The sequence below is a fragment of the Macaca fascicularis genome, chromosome 4 (assembly GCF_037993035.2).
Source record: "Macaca fascicularis isolate 582-1 chromosome 4, T2T-MFA8v1.1".
Classification (NCBI taxonomy): Eukaryota; Metazoa; Chordata; class Mammalia; order Primates; family Cercopithecidae; genus Macaca; species Macaca fascicularis.
The window spans coordinates 43,484,874-43,490,714 of record NC_088378.1 but is presented as its reverse complement, the minus strand read 5'-3'; the positions used below and the strand labels follow the sequence as shown (position 1 = coordinate 43,490,714).

The window sequence follows — 5,841 nt, the reverse complement described above, 5'->3', positions numbered from 1 at the left end:
TTCTTTATTTAGTTCCATCACCTTCTAACATGCCATTTAATTTACTTCCTGTCGTTATTGTGTGTCTGTCTCCCCTGAGAGACTGTCACCTCCCTGAGGGCAGGAATCTTGATAGGTTTGTTTATTCATTGCTACATCCCAAGCATCTAGCACAGTGACTGGTACATTGTAGTCAGTAAGCACATATTTCTTAACAAATTCATTTATAATGTGATAATGATGAAGGGCACCCAGTGCATCTTTGAGAAAGACTGATGGAATGACTTTGGGCCATTTCACAGGGGAAAATCTTCTGGCTGCTTTCTTTTAGTCAGGGATTTATGATAATAGAGGAATCTGGGGTTGCTCTGGACACCGTAGATCTCAAGGAGCTGGAACGGTGTTCTCTGAATATTTCGTGATGAAGAGTGAGAGCATCCGTCACCTCCCGGTCACCTCAGCTGCTCCTCTTCCCACACAGGGTGTGTGTGTGCTAACAACATGCTGGTACATCCGCTTTGGACTCTTCCACCCAGACGAACATCCGAATCTTCCATGGGGTCTTGCTCTCTCTCTTCCTCTGGGCCTTTTGTTGGCATTTCTCTTAGCAGAGTTCCATCCATTTTCCTAGAACCACTGCCTATTATCAAAAGGTCTGGAGCTAGGGGCAGGGAGCAGATTGTGGTGTGTAACCCTCTAGACTCTTTGGTGGAAGGGAGGAAGCTCCAGCCCACCTCTCCCTTTGGGGTAGGAGGAAAAGTCCAGGGTTTGCTTACCTAGGGGAGCCAGTTCTGCTGGGATCCAGGTCCCCAGCTGCACTGAAGTCTGTGTCCTCAAGCCAGTCCTGTCATTAACCCATGTTTCTTATTTAGTTCTTAGAATTTTAGAGTAAACTTAGAAATAAAATTCAACTTCCTCATTTTAGAAAAAAAGAAAACTAAAGCTCAGAGAGGGAAATTGACTTGCCTAAGGTCACACAACTAGCAAGTGAGAGGCAGAGAAGCCTTCACCACCTTGACCACACCTGTCCTGGCAGCACCAGCTATGTCTGGGGAAAGTCAGGCACGATCTTGACAAGAGTCAATAGTAGCAGCGTGGTAAGAGTAGCAGCAAAAGGTTGCAGGACTTTGTCGGAATGAATCAGATTTTTGTAATTTTTGAAATGCTATAGCCAGATAAATCCAGTAATAGTTACTTGATTTATATTTTTTTAGAGTACTCATCTTTTTTTTCTAAAATGCTTTCCCAGCAGGTTACTTAAAATAACCTATTCCCACAATGTATTTCAAATATGGTTTCATTCACACACTTTGCTGCTTAATCTCAATGTAGTCTTTTTAAGGTGTGATTGAACTCACAACTTCTTGATGTAATACAAATGAGTTGTCTTTTTCAAGAGATGTGGTTGAGTTTTTCATGTTCTTATTTATGGGTTCACAAAGTTAGGCTTTGGGGTGGTGAGTGAGAGGGAGTAAGTATAGGTGAAATCAAGCAGGCAGATCAACCCTAAACAATATTTTCCCAAAAAACAAGTTATCAACTGATGCCCTTGTGGAAAGTAGAGGGTTGCCTCTAAAGTCTAAATTGACAGATTAAAGAGGCCAAGAAAAACAAGAACTTTCAGGTCATAATATTCTAGAGCTCCTTTCTGCTACTTTTAAGTAGAATTGAAGGTGTATTGTCTAGTCCAACTATTTCACAGTTGGATAAGAAAACAAAAACCCAGAGTACAGACTGACTCGTCCAAGGTCAGCGAGGTCAGCTGGTTCCCAGTGGGATTCTGTTTTTTAGTGCAGAATTCCCACTGGGTGGAAGAGGGGAGCAGTAGGATAAAACCAGAGAGGAGCATGGAATTCTCAGGAAATGTCAGGAGCTCCTCCCTACCAATAGGGAAGCTCTCAAAGTGTTTTTGTCAACTCCAGCGAGTTCAGGCAAAAGAGAGTAAATGGATCTTTCAGAATCACCGGACACAGAGCATAAGCTAAGACTAGGTAAGCAAGTAGGCCTTCTTGGAGGTGAATTTATTTCTAGGACTCAAGATGTTCCCTGGATGGGGAGAGATTGCCCATGGGCGGGAGTGGGCTGACTGTCAAAGCCCCCACCAGCATTTACAAGTACGTTCCTAAGAGGCTTGCCTCTAGGTTCTAAGCCTGGAGACCTTGGGCAATGTCCGAAGATCCTTTGGTTGTCACAACTGGGGAAGGTGGCGCTACCCCCATCTAGTGCCTAGATGCCAGGGATACTGTGAAAAATCACAGCTGCCACTCTAGCAAAAAGTATCCCACTCCAACTGTCAGTAGTGCCACGGTTGAGGAAGAAACCTTTCTCTACCTACCTATCCATCAGTGTTCTGCTAAGACTCAGTATTACTTCATCAAATGCTACTTTCTGAACCCGAGAAATCAAATGACAATTATAATGGTTCATTCTTCTCTCTCTTTAGATCTTTCCATTTTAAACTGTCCCCCAATCCCTACCCCGGCCCCCCCAAAAAAAAATCCGGATGAAGGGGAGCTAAGTAGGAGAACAGGAAACAGCAATTTCAATAAAAATACTTAGCACTGAAACTGTATGCGTAGGAGAGACTATTTTCCATGTACTTACATTTTTCTTGTTCTTTGTTGTCATTCCACCATCCTTGGTAAATTTGTTTTCGTTTTAAGTGTTACAAGCAGTTATTATGTATTCCAGGCAGGGTTCCCAAGCTGTGACAATTTAAATGAGGGAGACTTTTTTGTAGGGAAAAAAAAAAATGATAAAAAAAAATATAAATGGTTTGTTGAAACACTGAAGAAAAGCTTGTCTCAGAGAGCAAAATGCTTTTTTATGTAGTCTTAATATTAATCGAAAATGAAAATGTCCTTCACTTTGAAAGGGTAAGATTTGGCAGGTATGAGATATAAGAGGGCAACGAGAGTCTCCTCCACATTGACAACTGCATGTTTCTTGAAAAGACTTTGAAAGAAATAGTATATAAGGAGCCACAAGTTATTTTTAAAATGGCTTAAATCTTTTACACGTTCACCTCAAAGAAAGAGAGAAACTCACAATAACAGCGTGGAAGAAGAGAAGAGATTGTGGATGAAGGATCTGAAAACTTGGATTTTATCCAAGATCGTTAAAATGTTCCATGACCTTGGGCAAATGATCTATCGCTTAGGTTACCGCTTACTCTAAATAACAATAATAATAATAATATGTGACTTGGCTGGACTCAGTGGCTCATCCCCATAATCCCAGAGCTTTGGGAGGTCAAGAGGGGAATATGGCTTGAGGCCAGGAGTTCCAGACCAGGTTGGGCAACATGGGGAGACTCACTTCGTCTCTACAAAAAAATTAAAAATTAGCCAGATATGGTGATGAGTGCCTGTAGTCCCAGCTACTCAGAGGGTGAGGCAGAAAAATCACTTAAACCAAGGAGTTCGCAGTTGCAGTGAGCTAAGATTGTGCCACTGCACCCTAGCCTGGGCAACAGAGTGAAAGCTGTCTTTCTAAATATTACACATAATAGTAATAATAACGCATATCTTACCGACTTCATAAGGTTATTTCAAGGTTCCAAAGGTATGTGAGTGAAAATACCAGTGCTCAGACTCCCCTCATATTCCTTTACAGTTCCCACACCAGCGTGATCAATGCTTTCATGAATACAAAGAGCGATTACTCCTGGCAAACGAAGTCAGGATCAAACCAGGAATTATGACAAAGGAGACTGTTGTGTTACTTATTACACATTTTCAAAGTTCCTTTTTTTAAATTCTTTTTTTTGTCAGTTTAAGGTGAGGCATTATTGGTGTAGGATGTATATAGCCCAAATAAATATTTTTACAGAAAAAAAAAGTCATGACAAGGTATCATGCCCCTGAAACCAAAATATTGGAATGTTCGCTCTCAAAGGGAAAATTTGCTTTCTTGAAATTTCTGACAAGCTGGTAAATAAGTGAGAGAGTTAGCAGGGCATGTTTCTTACAATGCAGAAGGAGCCAACCAGTGGAATTTATTTACCTCGTAAAGTCGCTCAAAATCTTATCAGTTATGTTGCAGCATTAATATGAGACAGGGAATGCATCTTTGGTTTGCAGAGGTTCGGTGACAGGCTGGCGTTGACACAAACGGAAAATTAATGTTAAAGGAAAGGAGAAAAAAAAACAGCACTAGATGACAAACCAGCATATCCAAAAAGAAGAGAAGAACATTTGGAAGTTGTTATTTCTTTATGTGTCTTTAGTATTTTTCATGCAGAATTTTATGGAGGCCACAAAATGGTGGGTAAAGGAAAACTAGTGGATGTAATTTGTTTAGACTCTCAAAGGGCTTTTGATAAAGTCCTACACAGGAGACTATTAAGGAAACTTGGTAACTACTGGGCAAGAGGTAAAGAGCTGTCAATCATGGGTTAAAAGTGGGTTAAGAGATAGAGGGGGAGCAAAAGAATAAATAACCAGCTCTCAACATGGAAAGGAGTTAATTGTGGGGTGTCAGCGATTGATGCAAGAGCACTGTCCTCCAGAATACATGGTAACATCCTAGAAAATGGACTAAATAATGAGGTGCTGAGATTTGATGACTACACAAAACTATTTTGGTTCCCTAAGTTTACACAGATGGATGTGAAAAACATAGAATCCAAACTCAGTAATTGGGCAAAACAGTGGCAGATGAAGCTCAGAACAGACAAGTGCAAAGTCATGCACATTGGAAGTAGCAACTTAAATTACTCATCCACTCGGGTAAGTTCCGAATTAGTTCTAACCTTACAGGAAAAAGATGTAGGCTCCCAGAAGACGTCTCAATGAAGATGTATACATGATGCTCAACAGAATTTTAAAACAGAAAAGCAAATATACTGTTAAATTGTAGTAAGAATAACAGAGAATATATTCCAATGTTGCTACAAGATCATTGAACCCCTTTGTCCTACATTTAGTTAAAGTCACCTTATTTCCAAAGGAAGATGGTAAAAATAGAAAGCAGCATCTGATAACATCCAGGAAAATAATTAGGAGCAGTGGGAAGGGATAGGCAAAATTTTATATGGGAAGTGTTTTTTTAAGTGAGTAATTAGTTAATAATTTGAACAAAGGAAAGTTGAATATAAGGAGGGTATACATGCCTTCTGTAAAGGTAAAAATGTATAGTAATAATTTTGCAACTTAGATTGTAGGTAGACTAGAAACTGTCTATAAATGGCGTCAAAGATAACCTGGGTTTTCTTCTGATGTGAGATGCTGTGAACTGATGGAGTTCTGTTTTTCCTCATGAAAGTCAGTCCATCTTCCAACCTACAGTGGCCATATTTCATTTGTTCTAAGATGGGAATTAAGGGAATATGCCCATTATAAAGTTTCAGGATGGGTGCAGTGCTTCGCGCCTGCAATCTCAGCACTTTGGGAGGCCCAGGTGGGAGAATCACTTGAGGCCAAGAATTCAAGACCAGCCTGGGCAACATAACAAGAACCCATCTCTACAAAAAGTAACAGAATTAGTCGGGTGTGGTGAAGTGTGCCTGTGGTCCCACCTACTCAGGAAGCTAAAGTGGGAGGATCTCTTGAGCCTAAGAGGTCAAGGTTGCAGTGAGCCGTGATGGTCCCACTGCACTTCAGCCTGTGTGACTTTGTCTTACAAATAAAAGAAACAAAAAATAAAGTTTCATAGATGTTATTTGTGACTTTGTCTCAAAAATAAAACAAACAAAAAGTAAAGTCTCATAGATGTTATTTCTAAAATCATTTATGATATTTTGTCTCTTCTTCCAAGCCCAGGAAGTTGCATATTGATTTCATATTGATGTTATATATCAATTCCAATGAAATAAAGACAGATGCCAGGTTAATCCAACAGTTAAGTCATTGCATTCACCTT

General features: G+C 40.1%; 1 long non-coding RNA gene across 1 annotated transcript; it reads right to left on the bottom strand.

Annotated features, from left to right (window-relative positions):
* Window positions 1-2,584: 2,584 nt before the first annotated feature.
* On the bottom strand, window positions 2,585-4,923 carry LOC141410061 (uncharacterized). Its single transcript, XR_012433493.1, has 2 exons — window positions 3,985-4,923; window positions 2,585-2,708 (listed from the first exon to the last, which is right to left on the bottom strand). It is a non-coding gene; the product is annotated as an uncharacterized lncRNA (long non-coding RNA).
* Window positions 4,924-5,841: the final 918 nt, after the last annotated feature.